The 20,866-nt window shown below is 40.0% G+C and overlaps 2 protein-coding genes across 3 annotated transcripts in view; both read right to left on the reverse strand.

Annotated features, from left to right (window-relative positions):
• Positions 1-20,866, reverse strand: part of LOC139817122 (lysosomal aspartic protease-like) — a 161,249-nt gene that overhangs the window by 126,998 nt on the left and 13,385 nt on the right. The gene's annotated exons all lie outside the window — the stretch shown is intronic.
• Lilli (AF4/FMR2 family member lilliputian) overlaps positions 1-20,866 on the reverse strand; it is a 196,790-nt gene that overhangs the window by 111,163 nt on the left and 64,761 nt on the right. The window contains exon 1 of one of the 2 annotated variants that reach the window (XM_071784938.1): positions 6,380-7,030. The exons of the other annotated variant lie outside the window; for it this stretch is intronic. The gene's annotated coding sequence lies outside the window, so the exon portion shown is untranslated. Of the gene's footprint in view, positions 1-6,379; positions 7,031-20,866 lie in introns of those variants that run through there. 2 annotated transcript variants of the gene reach the window in all.

The raw sequence follows: 20,866 nt of genomic DNA on the forward strand, positions 1-20,866 counted from the left end.
CATACCTATCTATATATATACTTTATGCGGTGTAATGTAATTGCAATTTTATCGATAATAAATCGTCATATTATTCTAGAGCAATCTCTTTTTTAATGAACAATGCAATTATTAACAAGATATTAAAGTTCAATAAAAAATAATCGATAATCGATCATTGTGCGTCCATAGAATCTATTTTAGATTCCTAATCAATAATATTAAACTATTTCACAAAAATAATAAAAAGAATTCTTTCTTTCTCGCTCTGATGACATTATCTTTCTGATAACAATCAAATTGATAATAATAAATCCTCATAACTTTTCACTATTTATAAAGTCATTTCAATTATATTGCATATTTAATTGTATCATTTATCATTAAATGATGCGTAAATGATCAATTTATTAATAAATTATACAATAACAGAAATAATATCAATAAATGCAATATAATATGCATAAATGCGATGCAAAATACGCATGAAAATCGAGACTGTTGTCCTGGCTAGGATTTTGTCCTCAAAAATAGTCACATAACGCGCGATGTTGAAATTTCGGCCACCGAGTTCATGGGCCAACAGTGGTTCCTTCAACTAGGTCGGGATTTCGATTTTCTTTTCCATCGCGTTGGCATTGAACGCACCTAACCACAATGCCAAAGAGAGCTACCAACGCGCGTTTAGCTTCGTATTACCTCGGCATAATTGAAATCCGTACGTCCAGTTACGGCTTACTCATTGTGGGCATAATCGATTACGTAATGTAGGCAACGGCAATACGGTTGGTGGCGAGCTGAGCTTATGTATATGTGTAAATGTGCTTATCGCTCGCAGAAAGCAGAAGACATTCGTCGACAGAGAAAACAAATTTTTAAAAATCATTTTAAATCGGGAGCATATAACGAATTGATGTAACATCGAGTCTTTTTTTCTCCATATTAATGTCATCGAGAATTTTTGGAAAAGTAGTAGAATTTAAATATACAGCATACTAAATACAGCATTGCTTTAAGCAAATGAATATAATAAATAAATTATAATTTCATGATTGCGTGAATTAACTGATGGCACTATATATTCGAATAGGACGTTATTTTAAAATAGACCACAATTCGATTACTTTGACAGAATTATACAATTTTAATCGCTCTCTCTCCCTCTATTCTATTGTCTCTCTAAAAAGTAACCGAAAAATCGAGTCGAATTTACATCGCATCGTCAAAGATCTAAAAACCAATTTCTACTCGAGCTTATACTCGAACATCGTCTGATGGAGAGAATTAACCTCGGTGTATTAAATAAACGGCGCTAATAATAATAATAAATCGTTCATCAACTCCATATATCAGAAACTCAAATTCATCAGGCGCGCACTCAATTCATTCGCGTTCATTATCAACGACGGGCGGGTGCACATTATCGAACATTATCAGGGCTCTTATGCCGTCGGCATATATCACGATTCGCCTCTCAAATGCCGTTTTCAAATCAAATCAAATCCACCTGACGCAGCGCGGCGAGCAGAGGGTATTTCGTAAGCCGCACAGAAACAAACTCGAGTTCATTCATATTAACCGCACCACGAAGTCGTAATTTTATTATGAAGTCGAACGCCCTACGGCAACCCCTTTGTGCGCGCGAAGAGGCCGCGCTACGACGACAATTCTTCCTGGCTCCTCGAGAATAACCATCGTCGTCTCACCGTCCGGCAATAACTACTACATTCTTCGATACTTTTACGACGGCAGGATTTTTCCCGTTCGTACCGAACTCTTTTAATGATCATCATAAAAGACTTTCTTCACGTGGATCCTGAATTTTCTGCGAGACGAGATAGCGCACGCGTCCGTAACGCCGATAAAATTTATCGCCCTCGTTGCATCTCCTTTCCTATCAGGTATACTAAAGTGTTTTCGCTTATTTTCCTGCATTTCCCTCCCGAAGACCGGAGACCCACGCTCGTAAATCATTGGCGCATTTCAAATGTCCTGTGACGGAAATCGCTACAATCTCGAAAAGCGTTTCAAATAATTTCGTCATGACAAAAAATATGACAAGTTATGTTATTATTTAGTACAATTCAAAGATAAATTATGAGTTTTTTTATATAATTCAAAAAATGTAAAATTCTTGTATCTCTTCAATATTTTATGCAAACTACAAAATTTTTCTATTATCTCATTCTATTTTTAATTATCCTGAGTTTTTTAAAACTATTAATACAAAACCGCTTCTATTTTTTTAAACATATTATAGTAATTGAAAAATAAATGTTATATTATGTATCTCTCGGTGTGGACTTCGATTTCCTGTGAAATGCATAAAATGTGTATAAGACAGTAATAGCGATGCTTAGCGACCTGATGTTTTTGACAGAGGTTGATGCACGCGGCCATTTTTAAAAGGCAACCATGACTCCTCGGCGTTAGCATCAGATCTTTCCCCCTCCTCTCGTAGTCCTACTCCTTCTCCTCGTATTCTCGCTTATGTAACACGAAGTTAGCGCGACGACACACGATGGCGAGCAAGAAAGAAAGAAGTGAAGAATGTGTTTATTATTTCGATTATCGCTACAGTTTCTTTTGATTGAACGAAAAAAACACCTATCAAGCTCATGTTATTAATTTTTAATTCTTGGACATTTGAGAAAAATTAAAAAATTGTACGCTAAACACAATGCGTATGTGTAAATAAAATTTTCAGATATATAAGATAATTTTTTAAACTAAAAGTGAATATACTAGAAGAAATTATATAATACATGAAATTTTTTTTCTCTCATATGGGCCGCTTTTTTCCTCGAATTATTTATGCGCTTTCTCAAAACAGTTATCGGTAACAGGAGACGACAAATACTTTCGATGTCTCGCGTTCCGAGAAAAATAACGTCGGTAGTGACGTCAACACTCCGTTTAGTCGGGCATAATTAATTAGCGACTATCGGCACATCTAAAAGCGTAACCGCGCTTCGGAAAAAAAAATAAACATCTGCGTCGAGCAGTTCTGTCGACACAACGCATTATTATTAATGAAAAATAGAAGACAACTAATGAGATCGAGTCGTGCAATGTATACGATAGCACACGTGTACCGGATGGCGCAACGAGAGAATCCGAGCGAGACATTCGTACAGAAGAAGCAAGAAGATGCGAAACAGGATGACGAATTGAGATGAAGTTTCAAGATCCAGTTTCAAGATCGTAAAATTCCGCTAACTGAATCATTTTCTTTCTTCGCCAATGTCATATGTAGAAACGCGAAAAGACATAAAAATTGTACGTCAACGTAAAATAAATATAAGAATACAACCTACAATAAAATGCACCGATATACGATGTGAATATTAGGACTAATAAATAATTATGCTTAAGAATGACAAGTTATAAATCTACCATTTCGTTGTAGTCTTTATTTTGCGAAAAATAATTAAATTTTAGTTTGACGCTTAGTTATATACCAAGAATAGTTATTTGGTAATTTAAAAAGTATAAGGAAAGCGCAGCGTCCAAAATTTTGTCAAAGAAAAAATTGACACGAAGAGACCAATAAAAAAACTTGGTTGATGAAGTTAAGAAACATCTTTATATATCCTATTCTTCATATTTTTCTCTCGCTTTTCGTCACAATTGGGCCTTTGACCTCGTGCTTCTGTGATGTTACCAAAGAACGTACCTACCCTACCTGCTACGCTCCGAGAAAAATGCGGCCGAAGCGGAGAAGATTCATCGTCCTTGGACAACGATAAAGTCTCGGGAGAGAAAATCCGGGACACGCGGCCGGTTCGTAAAATAACGAGATTTATTTTATGGACAGAGATGGATCGGCCGTAAAACGTCGCTCGGAACGACCTGTGACGTTTTTCCTGCTTCTTGCAACGCGGTAGCACAAAGCGATCCCTAATATCCTCAGCGTTTTCCTCAAAGCTACGCAACATTTCATTCTTGCGGTTTTTTAACTCATCATTTGTAGCTAATAGATATGCTTAACCATTAACAAAAGAACGGTAAAAATTTAGTATTATCATTTTATATAAGAATATAAGAATCATGGAAATTTTTATGTAAATAAATAACAGTAATAAAGCTAAAATTAAACCGTCAATTAAGTCATATAAATAAATAAAATTAATTAATTAATAATTATTCCTAGTATTGTATATTTCTCGTTATAATTGCTTATTCCTTTTGCATGTATGTGTATAAAACTACTTAACGTACAAGTGTTCATTTTTCAAAGACCGAGCTGAATAGCAGAGGACAGCCACAGGCTAATAGCTAAATGGAAGACCTCCCACGATACCTGTCGAAATTTAACACGTGACGCTATTGAATTATGCTCAAGCAATTACTTTCCAATATTTTCCGTTTCTCCGTATACAGCATTGTGAAAGAAAGAACCGTTGCTTTTCTCGTCACTTCAGAACTATAGTACCTACAGGGTGGTCTTTTAAACAAACTCGACGAGAGTTCACGGTACATTTTCTTAATATATTTTTCAACCAACTTTCTATTTCACAGAAACAAAGCACGAGTGTCTTATACGAATTCTCAGCTACATACTTCACGATTCTCAACTACAGGGACTAGTATATGAGACTTCTGCTTTTAAGATTAGATAAACACCGAGGCAACCGAAGCACGACGTTCGACCGGAGATTTATCATCCATCAGTAAACAACCGGCATTAAAATGCGAGCGAGAATACTCGCCGCGCCGGAGCTGCAACGTCGCGCCCGACGACGAAGTGTTATCGTCCGGTGACGACACGAACGAACGCCCGCGCCGGCAAGAAAATTGCTTTCTTCGCGTACGGCGGATTTCCCGTCGGAACGGCGAGCGCACATTGGACAAACATGATTCATAAAAGCGGAGCTTTGACAATGTTAACGCCGCAAGATGAATCACACACACGGCTGGCGCGGGCGCATTGTTTCCGGCGCGCTATTTTGGGAACTTTTGCTTTTGTCGCGTAAATTAAGCGTCGAATCGAACAATGGCGGTGCGTTTACACGGCAAAATTTTTGAGCGGTCCTGACATTCGTGCATCAAATACAACTACCATGTGCCGAAAATAACAAGCTTGGAAAATTCCGGAGAAAAATGTTTGAAAAGTTTTAATAAAGTGGAACGAACTATACTCTTTTAGAATTACCGATCACAGATTCTAAATCGAGCGTACGCTCTGTAATATAACGCAATCTGCTGAAGATGTCGTTCTGAAAAATGTGAAGTATAGCGGATAATCGCGAAAACACTTGCGCAATATACTGAAACGAGATACGGCGAGGAGAGAGAGCGAGACCGCGATAATAATCACGAGCAACGTCGTCGTTGTCGTCCGTCGTCGTTGTCGTCATTGTCGCGACTTTTCACGCGTGTTAATCATCGGTTTTCCTGCCGTGAGAGAAATAAGAAGTCGCCAGCTAAGGTGCAAGGTACATCTCGTTGCACGTGTCGGCTATCGACCGATTGATCGGCGATTTCATCTAACGCTGGAATTGAAAGCGCAAATCGGACGACCCTGACTTTTCGAGCCGGATCGATTATCTCGAGACAACGTTCAACATTATTGGACGACGCTTTCGATGCAACCGTTCACTACCGTGAGATGATACTCGATATCTTTAGATTACAGTAGGCGGACTCATATCTGAATTCTAAAGTAAACGTATAGGTAACGCAACATAATATTTCCGTGTGATAACGTCGGAATAACCCACGCTTAATTGAAGCAATGTTTTTAAATAGGCGAACGATTACCTTTTGATACATCGCATCGAGATGACGCGCAGTTCTTCAGTGCCCTTGCATCATTTTGCGATTACTGAGAAATCGATCGTTACACAGACATCGGTTCCTAATTTGAACACGTTCGTGAGAGACGCAATTCGAGAGAAGCACCGAAAGGTTTTCAATCTCTAATATATTTACGCGTCATTCGACGTTAAACAAATTATTACAAGACCACCTGTCGTGTAAATAAACGTGACGTTTCCCAAAACTGAAAACCGCTGGCTGAAAACAGATAGCTTCCATGATTTCTCATCTTAAATAATTCGATAGGGTGACGTAATTGTCATCATTAACACGCGTGCTGCATAAATCAAAGTTTTTCAACAAAAACTCGACGTTTTTCAGTTTTGCGATCTAATCAAACTGATAACTTATTACGAAATTGTAGATCGCCAGCTCTGAACCAGCTCTTCCGAGTAACGAGGATTAAGTTGGCGTGATGTTTCGCGACGCGGCGCGGCACGGCGCGACGCAGCCGTTAGTGCGATGCACCGCGATAGAGTTACGCGCAGCGTTGACTGATTACTCGTCGTTTCGCAACGAAATAACCGCTGCGAGCTAGCTGGCCAGCTCGCTCGCAAATGAGAGGACGGACTCGGCTCACCGTGCGTGTTCAGGAGGAGCGAGGAACGATGACGTCTGCTGTCGTCGTCGCGCAGGCCGAAGGCGATCTCGACGTCGGGCTATCACTACGATTACCGGGGTAATCACACGAGGCACTCGTCAACAATGGCGAAGGCACTCTCATTCTTTCGCCGAGACGTTCGCGCGCCGTGACGTATGCGGCACGAGGGGAGCGGCTAATCCAAGAAGCGCGCGCTCCTGCTCGTAACCGGGAAAAATCAGGGTGAAGGGGGGCAAACCTCCTTCGGGAGGAAACACTCGCGGCGACGAGACAACTATTCCGCGGACACTATACGTCGCGCACTCGCGGCGATGACATATCCCGATAATGCTAGATAGAAACGGGAAACCCAACGGCTGAAAGTGGATAAGCGGAAAACACTTCGGAAGAGAGGGGGGGGGGATCTGATATCCGCACCGACACACTGCGTGTCTCGCGCGAGACAACGCGATTATCTTTCTCTCTCTCGCTCTCTCTCCTTTCTACGCGATTATCTCTAGGCGACACACACACACACGCGCGCGCACGTAGGGACAGAGACGCACACTCGCGCGAATTGAAAATCGACGACGGGTTATCGAGACGAGATTACGAGAATCGCAAACGAACGTGGCGCGAACGTGGAGCGTTCCGCACCAGACGATGGTCGACGAGAAACTGGCACCTTCCGGTCGAGACGGGGCGGAGGGCGCGGGACGGGAGCGAGATAGACGCGCACGCCGAGCGAGATATACACGTACACACGTACGTATGTGGGTGCCCCGTTGTGTATCGGTACGCGAGAGGAGCGAGCGCGTGTCGGGCGATCCGAGAGAGCGCGCGCGGAGAGAGGGATGGAGACCAAACGAGGAAGAGCGAAGAGTGGGAAAGAGGAAAGGAAACGGGGTGGGAAGGAGGACGGAGGGGAAAATCCGCGACACTAGCGACCACCGTCACGGGGACGGCCGACTGCTACTCCTCGCTCTTTCAACAGTGAACGCGGGAGAAAGAAAGAGAGAGAGAGAGAGACAAATGTAGAGAGAGGAAATCACGAGAGCTTGGTGCACACGCCGCGAGACCGAGAGCACGAGAAGAGGAGAAAAAGTCGCGCGAGCGAGCGAGCGCGTGTGCGCGCACGAGTAGGTACGCGTCCGGTGATTTTCGTGTGCGTGCACGCGGGGGAGAGGGAGAGAGAGGGAGAGAGAAAGAGAAAGAAAGAGAGAGAGAGAGAGAGAGAGAGAGAGAGAACGAGCAGTCTGGAAGAGATTGAAACGAGAGAAACCGCGAGAGGGAAAGAGCGAGAGTTATATCGGAGAGATACATACACAGAGAGGAGGGAGCGAGACGGAGGAGTGGGAGATTATCAAAATGGCCGCGCGCGCAACCTACTCCACGTCCTCGTCCTCCTCCTCCTCCACCACCACCTCCTCGTCCTCCTGCTCCTCCGCCACCTCCACTGCCTCTATTCCTACGCCGCTATTCCTCCACCTCGTCCGAGCACGCCGCGCCGCGCCACGCGGAAACCGCCAGGCGCAATGCCGTCCGATATAATGGTAGTGGACTATCGTGACAGTCTCGCGGGTCGCTGGTGGTAGTGGCTCGTGCTCGATGCGGTGTAATGTATATAAGTCGGTGAAACGGCGGAGTGAGAGAGCGGGAGATGGAAACAGAAGCTGTCGTCGTCCGCGCCAAGTCGGGATGAAGGAGAACCCTTACGGTGTTCAACGAGACACTTGGATTTTGTGGCCGAAAGTTATTGCGAATAGATAGAAAAATTACGGGCTTGAATGCTAATTAAGAATCGTGGGAAAAACCTAACGAAATAATAAATTAAACTTAATTGATAGAATTAAATTGTAATAATTGAAGAGACGCTAAAAAAAGGATAGAGACGAAGTAAAATAGTCTCACTAACACACACAAATAATGTATAAATATAGTTAATAGAATTAAACTCTCCTATCAAATTTTTACTGAAAAAAAATTGAATTCGACTTCATCAATATATAAAAAAAACCTCCATTAATAATGATTTGCATCAAGCTGCATCCACGACAAACCCTATTTACGCCGGCATGTAAATAATTAAAAGTAGATAGCTCACTGTTTTAACTGTGACGATTAATCGCCGTTTGTGAGTAATAAGCGCGGCGGCAATTTGTTTTGAGATATTGCCACGACAAGACACCTGTATTATACACGCGCGTTTTGCGTGCGCGATTCGTAATTACGATAATTAACATGTCGCGCGTAATGTAACGCGAAACGCAGAAATAATTCAACGGCATCGCAAAAAATCAGACGGCGTCAATTAATTTGCTCCCCTCTGAGGAGGGAACTCTAATTGCATGTGGCTGGTTTTACTATGTATAAGCCTATGCGCATATTGAATACATATTTACATCGTCGCAGAAACAAAAAAAAAGCTCCCTCAGCGAGATCTTTTAGTATTCCGCGAGGGGTCAAGCGGAAACGACACGACGCGAGCGACTCGGATTTAAAATTGTCAATTGCGATGCAATCCCCGCCCTGTCGCTCGATACGGAGTGCATAATATCGCGTTAAACTCGCTTTGAAATCCGAGATGTATTTGTTGATTTCACTTACACGATTAATTTACAAACAAAGCGCTTTACAGCGAAAACAGTGCCCGGCGCGAAGCGGCGACGGCGGCGCGGCGTCTGTCGGTTTCGGCGGGCGGTTGACTGCGAAAACCGTCTTGCATATAATGCACCGGATCGATACACGCGCGGTCCCGCACACAGCGAATGCGAAAATGTAACAATCGCCGTTACATTGTAGGCGTGAATCGGACGACAGGAGTACCTGAAAATGGCTTGTATTCCCTAAAAGTGACGCGTCGGCTGGATTCTCCGAATTCGATCTAATCTATTTGATTAAGACTCGACGTAAAAGAGCTGTGAGTGTTATAACTACAAATCTCGGGATATTTATTTGTTTCAAAAAAATTAATAACTTATATCTGTTCTAAAATACTCGCCTCGTTTACTTTGACCATCAATCATAAATAGCAACCTTCTTTCCCATACTTTTCTTTAGATTCTTTCCATTCGTACAGATTTGTTATTTTATGATTTTAATAGTTATTTTTAAAACGCGACATAATATTGTTCAATTTCTATCGATCCTTATGTATATATATATTCTGTTTAAAATATATTTCATGTAATTCCAATCCAAATATAAAATATAAAATATGAGACTAAAAGTAGTTGCGGCTTCTTTCACATCGGATAAACGGTTGACTAAATTTGAATTCATAAAACTGGACCTGCATACAGACCGATTTGGATCGTGTGAAACAAAAATGCTGGTCGTCTCTTTTGTGTCGAGTCTTCGAGTTGCAAATTTTTCACACGTCTAGCCGACCTATTATAAGTCGACATAGAGATTTTATCTTCGATCTTTTAATACTATCTCGACGCGATTGTTCGATTTTTCGCATAACCAACGATAAGAATGCTCTTGCAACATTTTTTTTCTAATTATCCACATCACACATGTTGCGTGTGTAACAATCGCTTAAGTCACATATATTTTCCAGCGATAATTGCTGAATAATGAGGAGAGATAGTCGGGAATTTTATCGCGATATGCAACAGTCGAACGAACGCTGACGGCAGTTCAAGGCGGTTCGAGTGGAAATCATTCGGTCGAAGTAACTCATCGCTGCTGATATACTACCGGACGAGTTTGAAGTCAAACGCCATCAAGCCGCCGCCGTCTGTCAATCACTTCGCTAAATTGGCGTGCCGAGGAAATCCCGCCGCGCCGGTTCCACCGTTCGGCTCGATCTCTCGCGCTGACAATCGCAACAACCGCCAGAGTCCGTTCAGTGACTGGCTGATGCCCTGACCTACGCCGCGGCTTTCGCCGTTGTCCGTTTCGCCGAAAGGGCGGAAGTGAGAGAAGGAGGGAGAAATTCGAGGGAGAGAAAGGATCGATCGTGTTTGCTTTTGTTTAACGCCCGCCAATATTCGTTGTCATTAATATCCATCAGTAACTATCTTATGAGTATCGATTACGATTTATGTTATAATAATGTTAAATTTTTACAATAATGTGAATAATATTAATTTTTCATTTACTTTACTATTTTAATTCAAACCCTCTACTTGAAAATATTTCTTCTCTCGAACTAAACTCGGAACGCGACTTTTCTGTTGTTCTCAAGAGAGCAGAAACCAGGACAAAGAAAGGGGAAAAGAAAAAGATCCCAGATCTGTTTGTCTTTTCTCTTCGGCGACTTCCGTTTACTTTTCCTTGACCGCCATCCGCTGCGCCGCTCCGTTATTATCTCGAGTAATCGATTATGCCCCTGGACCGCCGCTCCGCGCTGTATCATCTTAACCTTCGCGTCCAAGTTTTATCTTTAAGTATAGACGGCATTTTGTAATTAAGTAATTACTGCAAAATACAACGTTTTGTCTCGTTAAATTAGAAATCACTACGCGTTCATAAATAACGGGTCTAAAATAAATAACAGCAATCTATATCGATATAGAATACTGTGCGGATCAATGTTTCTCAAACTTCTCTCATCACGAATAGCCAATTGTGATAATTCACAAGTAATTAAAAAATAACGTTTAATTTTATTCTACAAATATTATATTTATATGTATGTATATTAGGCACAAGAGAAAATAAAATTTATTATTAAATGGGATTATTTGTGTTTTCATTTATCACTAATTGAACATCATTAATGTAAAATATTCTTTGAATTATTCTACTTAAAATATTTTTATAATTGTTATTCTAGAATTTAAATTATGTATCAATTTATGGCATGCTTAGCAATCACTGACTGTTCGTTCTTCGCATTCTTCGTCTCTACATTGTTAACTGCAGAAAATGTGAAAGCTGTGTGAGAAGTCAAGATAAAAGAAAAAGGGGATGAACAGTATTCGTCTCTCGAGTAACTTCCTGATTTATCGCGCTTGTTATCTATTAAGGGGAGACAATAACGCTTCAAATTATCGCCTGTCTGTCGCCAAGAAAGAAACAAAATAAAGTCCCCCCTCTCTCTCTCTCTCTCTCTTTCTATGTAGATAAAGAGCAGCAATGTTGCGAGATAATGGTCTTTATCAGGTTGTACGGCTCCGATGACAAGCGACGAGCAAAGTTGTACCACGATAGAATTGATCGTGTCACCGTCCACGACACGAAAATTATACCCATTATAATTCTTTCTCAAAATTAGTGGCCTTTTCCCCGCAAAACTATTTTCATTGTTAAGAAATAATTTGCATTTATTTAAACTTAGTCAATTAATCACTCAATTATCTACTCTTTTTGTAGATAAAAATGATATACCACGTTTTGCATAATTTGATAAATCAGCTTCTCTCATTTTTTCTGTTATATAAAGTACCTAATATGTAAAATTTATATCTGAATAAAACATATATAGATTCCAACAAGCCATTGGTAATAGTCGTCAATTGATTAAAAGACTTTAATTATTAGGAAGAACGACAGAATAACAAAAAAAATGATCTGTAAAAATACGCGAGCCGTGAAAAAATTTTCGAAGCCATTATATCGAAGGTATTGCGTCACGGAATTAAACAACGATTACGGGGAAATGCAAATCCGCGTTCATGCAAGAAAAGAAAGAGGGAAAATCGTGGAAATCATATCTCCGTGAATCAATCGGCGGCCGCTGCGATCTATTCGTCATCTTGTCGAAATAAATTACTGAATCGCGGGGGTGCTTAAACATTTTTAAAGGGACAATTATTTCTTACGCTATTAAGTCGCAGAGTTAAATGCTAACGATAAATGCGGCGACAGCAAGGAAAATGGCACGTCGCTTTTTTTTAGGGCGCTAAAGGTCTACTGAACGTTCAAGCTTCTCGGTATCGTGATAAAATTTATTCTCATCAGCGGCATTTCCGTCAGGTATTTCAATATTCTTGATATTTATATTATTTAAATTATTAAATTCAGTAAAACTATATTTTAAATATAGTGTTAAATTCTTATGTTTGCGATAAGATTTTCATTAAACATTTGTCTCAATGTAAAACTGCTGCAATATTATTTATTATTTAGTATTAATTTAATTAGTTTTAGAATTGTGTAAAAAAATCACAGATAAACAATTATCCATTTCAAATGTGAATAGTCTTCGAAAAGATCAGTATAAAATCATGTTGTAATTGAGTCCTTTTTGTAAAATAGTAGTAGTTGCGGCCGGTAATTAGTCGGGCGAATAAATATTAGAAGCTTTTAGTAGGATTACACTACCATTGGAGATACAATACGTGCTACCAATAAAAATACATGAAATAAATATGTGAAACAGCCGCGACTTTATGGAAATTCGCAGCGCGAAACAGGAGAGATAATTTACGCCATGTTCTCGGTATCTGTGGAAAATGCGCGGGGCTGCGAAATAAATTCAACGTCGCGAATAAAGGAGCCGACCAAAACGAGGATCGTTTCTCCTTGCCGCAATTACGGCCTGGAATAAACCCGTTTCTGGCAGCGGAAAAAAATTTCGACCGCAATGAATTTCGCGAGTTTCGGAAACGCGCTGAATATTTTCGCCAAACATTTTGCCCGTCAGCTCTCACCATCGGGTTTCTATGTATCGAACATCCGTGTCGAAATTTTTCGTGTTTTTTTTTTTATTTAATCGTTTTATGTCAAGTTCATGTGTTAATCTGTTATTATTCAATTAATAAATCAATTCTTTGTACATACAATTAAAATTTTTAATAATCACCCTCGTTAACTCATAATGTTTTCAATCTATACGATTCTCTCGAGCAAATGCAATTAATACTAATTAACATAAACTCGTCAGAAACATATTTGACATGTACATGAAAACAAGATATAATTAGGCACATTTGGCTCTTCCCACACATTTTAAATTTAACTTGCAAGTTTTAAATCAAGTATTCGGAGATACAAATACATTTCGAGTAGAGAGATTGAAAATATATTTCATTTAATTGCTCTTACAGTGATTAAGTTCGCATGAGTCGTTGTCAGAGTATCATTTTTAGTATCTATCGTTAACTAATAATTCAACAGACCTTCGGGGTCTGCATTTCTCAGTTGTTTTCGCCAGGCGGGATGACCGACTTTCACAAATAAACGAAGAGAAATATGCAATTCGCAAGAGACGCGCGAATGTTATCCCTTTATAGGATTCATCTTTGAGTCATTTTCACGAGAAGAAGCGCTTCCACGTAAACGGCACGCGTGATTTCTTTCTGCCGCCGATGGTAAGACTCGAGGTAATAATAGAGCCGCCGAAACCTAGATCTTAGTCAGTGGATTATTTTTATCTACGCGCCGCGCGAGAGCGGGACGAATCTCATTTTCCACCTCGCTTGAACGCGGCGGCGGTTTCTACAGCGATTTATATCTCCCTGCCTTCGGCCTTGGATGTAACTAGCCAGCTGATTTGACAAAACACACGGCGTATACTCGAGATCGCCAGATGAGACAATTTTGATACGGCAACGCGCCTGATAACGATAATAACAACATTTGTACGAGCCTCGATCGCGAGCGATTACGTAAAAAAAACATCCAGAGATAATGATTCAATATCAAAATTACGCAATTTATCCGATCGATTTAGATGAAATGTGTAACATGGCCGAATGATTACATATATATACACACAGAGCATCGCAAAAACTTCGCAATTTTTTTTCAGGGACGCTCTTTGCAAATAGATTTAAAAGATTCTTTCCTTCGATATTGCTGCTTGCATTACTTAGCGTTTCAGCATTATAAGCGATGTGGTTAACTCTCACTCTCAACTCAAATAATAATCTTGTAATATTTATAATTATTAAGTAAAGATTAAAGATTAGACAAACAATCAAAGAGAAAGACTACGGTTTATTACAAATCCACGAGAGAAAAAGATAATTATTTCTTCAGCAGGCATCCAATATACGATTATATGAAAACTCGCAGACGATTAGCGCGACCGCATAATGACGCATTATGACATCCGCGAGCAGAAAGAGCACTCTTGCCGAGAGTTCGTGCATATCGCGGCAAGTTTTCCGATCGGTTCGCGCAAGCTGGTGCGTCGCGGTGTCCACTTTTGTTGCAACTCTAGGGCCGGTATTCATAGTCAGACCTTATATTTAAGACCGTCTTAAGTACAATCTTAAGATGTTATGGACCAATCACAGAAGCGTATTAGCATCTTAAGACATTACTTAAGACGATCTTGAAATAAGATCCGACTATGAATACCGGCCTAGGACTCTACAGGATGCAGTTTTGCGCCGGTAAGAAGCTACAGGCGTGTGGTTGTGTTCCAATGCCCCAGATAAGACCAGCTACCCCACCCATCGCGCGCGTGCACTCCTTCTCTACCTCACCCCCGTGACACCCCGCGACTCCTTCGCGAGGTAGAAGCAGAATGGCCTCTTACGTTAGCGAGAGCTTAGGCGAGGACGCCACCGGCAATGCGTATATAAAATTTCTCGTCCCTGTCGACGCTAAAGCCCCCGCGAAATATCGTCGATATACTTCTCGGGGCGCGCTGTATAATAGGTCGACGGGAGCAAGTTTTATGGGTCACTGCGGAATTGGATGAGTTGAGATTTTACGCTGGTTTATCGCGATGAATCCCGAGGAAAGTTCCTGCGTCGAGTTCAACCGACAGTCTTGGGGAAACTAACGATACTCCTCCGTAATTATCGCGAAATTACTATGATCCCGCCTAAAGTAGCGCGTGTTCGGATTTCGACGGAAGCCGGAGAACTTGTTTCTAAAATGGGAAACAGTCGAACAAATAAAAGATCGTTACTTTCTAAATTTGAATTGTCATAAGTATCGCCAATAACAAATCTTTCCGATGGATATTTATAATTATAATGTTTAATGTTCTGTAATAAACAATCAAAACATTAAAATTATATAAATATGGATCAATACATGTATAATTTCGAAGATTAAAAATCTATATAATTTTTATAACGTGTATCATAAATGCTCTAGATATACAAGGTTTTGGAATAAAATAGATCTCTTTAAAAAATGTTTGCAAACTATTGCTTTAAAAATGAATTTTTTAGCACTGCGAAAAGAGCAAGATTTCGGAAAATAATTAATGGAGATATAATGAGAAAATTACTTGAAATCTATTAATGTAATGTTCGTACTTCAGAAAGTACAATGAATCGTATTTTTGGCTCATTCTATTTAGTTTAGACGGCAAAGAGACGTTTCCGCGTGCCAAAAAGGCATATGTCGATTAGTTTTGCAAGATGGAGCAGTGTCGTAACGCAGGATGCACCAAAGTCGAAAATGACTTTCTCCTCCATTAAGCGGAACGGTTCGTCGAACGGATGTGCAGTAAGTTATGTTTCGGCGCGTGTGCGGACGCTTATGCCGACCGATAAAGCGAAAACGACCGAGCTTCGCTGTTAGAAGCGTACGATTTTAACTGACGTCGACTTGATCGATCCGTCATTCCGTTATGATTTATTGCGGCGGAATTGTTAGTGCCAGGCTGCACTGTCGACCAAAAATCGCCACGTTAAATAATATAAATCTTAGATACGGGTTTGGCTTGTCAGGCACGTCGCAGAAATTCTACGAAAATCGCGAGACAGAAAGATACATATCGAATGATTTTCAGTCGCTCGACAGAATATTTTTGAAATGTAAATTTCACCATATAGTCATATCTAAACTAAGTTGTAAGTGTCTTTTCGTCGCAAAAATACAGGGAAAAAATTGAACAAATATATCCTTATTGAAGTAAAAGAAGGAAATTTAATATTGACTATTTTAAATAATAAATATTCAGTAGTTTAGCTTTTAGAGTGTCTTTCAATAAATGTAATACGCTTAACACGTATTCTCTAAACAATTACCGGTTTAAAGAAATTCTGAATAATAAAAAGTACATGATATATTATATTAGCATGTTTATTGCACGACGCGCGCGAGCGAGAAAAACCCGAGCAACGGATATAATATCCTTTATTGAGATACTGCCTCGCATCGCGGAAAGCGGTGTCGGCGCATTTACGTGCACTTTTCGCAACGTGTTGTTTCCTCGTTGCGCGCAAGAGAGGTCGATAATAATTTGCAAATATATAGCCGGCAAATTTGTTCGCGGTGGCGGCGAGCTCAAGCAAGTTGGAAGCCGCGACAACCGCGCGGCCTCTTATTTTATAAATTACAACGAGGGTTAACACACCGCACACCGTCGCTGAATATACACGAGACACAACCCCATCTTGTTTATGCTCCAGGGACAGACCGAACCTTTTCATGCCGACGACGCCCGGTTTAGCTCGTTTCGCGGAAGGAGTTAATTACGTACAAAACCTGAGACGGGAGACGCAGAAATAATTATATATCCGCGCGCATTGCTGCAGTTGTATTCAATGCAAATTATTCGATTTAATTTAATCTACGTATTATTTCCTTTGTGTATTACTGTTGTGACCCATTTTTTTAAAACTACAATAGAATAATAATAAGATAAAAATATCTACACATTAAAATTCAAAAATATTTTTTAATTCTAATTGCCAACTCGGGAAAAGATTGTTATATTTCATGTGCTTTGACAAATAGTTATTTATAACGATGTATATGCAATTAGGAAAAGCTTCCCTCTAACAATCTTGAAGAGCTCGTTTCTCAATCCATGTTTAAAAAAACTGAGGTTGCTTTATCAAGTTACGGAAAACTCATGATAAGTTCATAATCACATGTGTGTGTGACTTGAAAAAGAAAACTAGAAATTAATTCCCCGATTAATCTCTTAGAACGTAGATTAAAATCGCGCCCCAGCTCGAGCATGTTTTTCTTGTCGATGCGTGATAAGAGATTACAGCAAATATGAGGAAAGAAAATTATGTACTCGCGGTATTATCCGTTGCAATATGCGAGGTGCATCGTAAATAGAGAGGCGCACATGTATTATGACAGAATAGCGTATTCGTATACGTGGTACATAGTTACATACACCGTGTATCGTTTTGCCTGTAGCCGAGTCGAGAATTACCGCGTGTTTCCGCACGTAAAACGCAACACGCGCAACTTCTTTTTCATACCGCGGTGAAGAAGAGGGGAGGGAAGAGAGAGAAAGAGAATCCGCCGCCGTAATGCCAACGGGGTGCTTTTCCACCCCCGAGCGCCGCCGACGCTTGCGCGGGCTATTTACGGGTTATCGCGTTATCGGCGCAACATACGTACGTTAACGACACTATATATTTATAATGGCGTTGGTTGCTTTATCGGCCACAGTATCGCCCGGCGGGTGCGAGAGCTCGCCGCGCTCCCGCTGCCCAGCACGAGCTGAGCGTAGAAACGAGCTCGGGGGGCCAGTTTTACGGCTAAGTGCATTCATTCGCTGCACTCACACGTGCTGCGCGTCGCGCCACCCCACATGATGCACGCCACACACGTGCCCCCCTCGCGGACGCGGAACGAGCGATTCTTCAAGGCGGTTAATTAAAATCGAGCCTCCTCGAGCTTTTTGTCGGGCGGCGATCGTCGTCCCACTCGGAACGATGAACGAGTTACGGGAGCCAGCACCGAGCATAACTCTTCTACCCGGAGGATAAACTAACACAAGCTACGCTATTACGTACCCGTGGCAAACGTGCCCGTTTCTTTGATACCTTTCATTATTAAGTAATATTTTTCGTTGCTATAACGGCAACGGAGTTAGGGCTAAACTACCGGAGTTGCGTGTATCGGGGAAATAGAAAGATCGATAGAATCGTGTAATTTATTGCCATCGTTCAAATAAACGGTATTTTCCTAATGATTAAAGCAAAGAAAAAGAATATCAGATAAGATATAAATTTATAACATCGAAATTCTTTTCAGAAGAGCTCTTACAATGAATAATGGTCTGAATAATTGATGTCGTAGAACGTAGAATCATGCGCATATTTAAAAAAAATCGGCATTATCTAACGTGCATTAATGAATAAATTAATAGATTAGAAAATAGAAGTATCGTACAATATCGCCGTAGAAATAAATGAATACGTCTACGTCAACGTCAACGACAGAAAAGGATAAGTTTTCTCATTACATCGACGATCCCCTTGCGTAATATCGCTTTGAATCTATCGAGTACCTAGTCATCCTTGGTTACACGGCTATTGATAATTAATTATTTATTAATTCACCTGACAAAGGCTCGCACGAGGCACGTGCGTGCACCCATAATGCGATGCATCTTAAGCGAAAAGTAATTATTTTAGTGTCTTGCAATCTTGTTAAACCGTCTCGTTAAAATTTAATGAAAGATCTCGAGCGCGTTTTGTTTCCATACTTTACCTGACATTTAGATGTACGGACAACGTACACGCGACACTATGTGAAACGTTCGTTTTGCGTATACAAAGTACATACGGTGCTGAAAAGTTGATTAAAGGCCACTTGTTTCTAAACTGTCGTCGCGATCAGCGAGCTGCCTGAAAGCACAACGAATAGGTTTCTGAAACGCTAAAGAGAACCTCTTTCTCGATAACAAGTGTCCCAGTTTGGAGATTAGTGAGACGGAAAGGGGGAGACGGGTGCGCGCAATAGATTGCTCAGAGTACTCAGAGGTGAACCATCAAGACCTAACTAGAAATCGATTAACCTGAATGACGATTGTCAAAATGCTTGTAACATTTCTCTACACATTTCACGTAATATCATAATAATTGAAAATAAAGAGATCCTTCGCGCGCTGTGTTATATTTGATTAATGTAAATCCGATATACATAGGATATAAATATGCGTAATTTTCATTATTGCTCGAACGAAAGAGTTAACTTTGAAAGTTACGCTCTATAAAAGTTACTCCTATATGTATTAAAACCGATTTCGTAACTTTTTCTGGAATATTTATATAACATTATCAACTATTTATACAAAGTCATCTATAAATCTTCAATAAATATTTAAATTTTTTTTACAAATTTTAATAAAAGTTGTATTTTTTCTAATAATAATATAATTAAACAATCATTTTATTCCAAGTAAAGATTACAATTCTATACAATTTTTATTAAATCTATCTCAATTAAAAAAATATTTTATTTCATAATATAAAAATACTATTAGTAGATAGAACATTTACCTGATGCACCACATACACAAACCGGAAAATAATTCTTTCATGTCGATATAGCGTTATAATTCCAAACTTATAAGAAAATTTTTTAACGAACCTATTAAGAAACTGGAGAAAGGCTCTGTGGGGATTACTTCAACTCCTGATTTTCATATAAATGTATCCTTAAACGCAAAAATTCTTCTAGGATGCATCATGAAACTAAATATCAATGCTAAGAATATCGCGGTAGCAGCTTTTCCTTCGTACGTTCATATTTAAAATCGATCGAAGGAGACTTAAATGACCGTAATAAGCCTCCTAAGACCAAACTGTTGCGCCTCTCATATAAACGTCGCGACGCTCTCGCCTATTTTCCTGTTGATTTTCTTTTCTATTTCCTCGGACCCTCCGGTTCGCTACCACGATGGCTGTATCACTCGAGACATAATAATACAGACTAGTCAAATGAAACGAGAGATCGTTTGCACGATTCGCCGATGGGCATCGCCTGCACATCGGGAGAAAATGGGGGAAAACGGAAACTCGCACGAGAGAACAGAGGCAATAATATTATCGCTGGATACCAAGCGGAGATGGATATTTCCCTTTCTTTGTATTCGAATCGTCGGGTTGTTATTTGATGAGCGTCGAGATTCCTCGTAAAGATAATTGACCGGCTTAGTGGCCTTTACTCGCACTTAATTCGGCCTTGAGATCTTCCGCGCGGAACCCCCTCAAGATAATCCTAAGGAGCATGCAATTTCCACAAGGGGGACATGAGCGTGGTCAATACGTCGTGACTACTTAGTGAGATTATTATTAAATCTTCTATCAACAAGACATTTTACAAACAAGCCACAATGGAAACAACACGCAAGCTAGTATCGCATTCCAATAGAGACAAAAATAAATGGAATAAGTAAAATCTACTTTTTGAAAACGAAAAATTTTACAAGAGAATAAAACCTGTACGGAAGTAGTGCTCTACGTATTCAAAGAATTCGTGTAACAATGTTGATTTAGTCTGCTGTTTTGTACGATAGTAGAGGTATCTTATCTTAATAATTCTTTCCTGTCTCGAAGTGCTCCAAGCAAAACAGATAAATCATTGAAATTTATTACTGCGCTTTAAACCTTATGGTTTCTCCTATAGCCGGTCATTGCTAGTCAGTTAATTAACAATAATGTCAAAAATGATTCGAGGAAAGATAAATAATAATAAAAATTTATTCATAAAAGCAAGACGAAATTCGACTTCAAACTCGTAACATTTCTACGGATGATGAGCTGATATTCATTGTTAAAAAAATTGCCGTTACTATGTAAAATATATCAAAATTAATTAGCCATTTGCATCCCTCGCTTATGCTTAAAAGTGAAATGGCTTATATAGGTT

This window comes from Temnothorax longispinosus, chromosome 8, assembly GCF_030848805.1.
Source record: "Temnothorax longispinosus isolate EJ_2023e chromosome 8, Tlon_JGU_v1, whole genome shotgun sequence".
Taxonomy (NCBI): Eukaryota; Metazoa; Arthropoda; class Insecta; order Hymenoptera; family Formicidae; genus Temnothorax; species Temnothorax longispinosus.